Raw genomic sequence first — 977 nt, 5'->3', positions numbered from 1 at the left:
ATTAAGGTGGGATCTCTATGAAAGTTCTTCTGTAATTAGGAAGCATATCAGTGTCCACACTTGTCTCTGAGCTCTCTACAACTGCTGAGCTTGCCTGGCCCCTAACCTTATTAGGCAGCAACCAAAGAATAATCTGAAGGTGCTCACGTCACCTGTGTCTCAGACGCACTGCTCAGACACCTGGGAGGTACCACCTCTTGTTAGGTCAGGATTAGTCATTTGGCTTCAGGCGTTCTGGGAAAGGTATGTTCTCACTCCTATTCTAGCATTTTGCAAGCCTAAGGGATGCTAGGATAGAAGAGGAACTCTCTTATCCCTTCCTCCTGAGGCAAGAAATTATATGACTTTAAATGATCACTAAGTCATTTTAATTTTTTTCCTCCTAAAGTCCTGTAACATCTGTTCTGTAATTTATAGATGACAATGCTTTCACATTGTCATATCAATTCTAGGTAGGCCAGCTGTGACCCCTACATCACAGATAAAGACACTGAGGTCCAAAGTGATAGTGATTTGGGGGGCCACCATGGTGAGACAAGAGGACCCTGTGCAGTGGGAGATTCATCAGGACTGGGTAAACCAGGAGGACATTGAAGTCATCACCAACAGCATCAAGACAATTGCAGACTTCCTCAACTCATTCGATAACATCTTGCTGTTCGTGACTAGCAACACTAAATGAGAAATTGACAGCCCCTGAGTGGAAAACAGAGTATACTGAAGCACAGGTGACAAAAGGTAAGCTGTTCACCTAGCACTCTGCCATGCTCCTGCTGGGAAGTTGCTCTACAGAGCCCAAGTCATGTGGGAAAGGACCCAGCTGCTTTTAGCTCCTTTCTCTCTTCTTTAAGAGCACAAGGGCTTATTCTTGTTTTTCTTTCTTCAAAAGTGTGGCCTTGGCTGGGTGCAGTCACTCATGCCTGTAATCCCAGCACTTTGGGAGGCTGAAGTGGGAGGATCATTTGAACCCACGAGCG

At 45.4% G+C, this 977-nt stretch overlaps 1 pseudogene; it reads left to right on the top strand.

Annotated features, from left to right (window-relative positions):
* The first annotated feature begins 526 nt into the window (after positions 1-526).
* LOC110595192 lies at positions 527-755 on the top strand (annotated as a pseudogene).
* The last annotated feature ends 222 nt before the right edge of the window (positions 756-977 follow it).

Source organism: Carlito syrichta, unplaced genomic scaffold (assembly GCF_000164805.1).
Source record: "Carlito syrichta isolate Samal-C Ts95f unplaced genomic scaffold, Tarsius_syrichta-2.0.1 Scaffold287733, whole genome shotgun sequence".
Lineage (NCBI taxonomy): Eukaryota > Metazoa > Chordata > Mammalia > Primates > Tarsiidae > Carlito > Carlito syrichta.
Note: the sequence above shows the minus strand (reverse complement) of the source record. Positions and strands in the feature narration are given on the sequence as shown.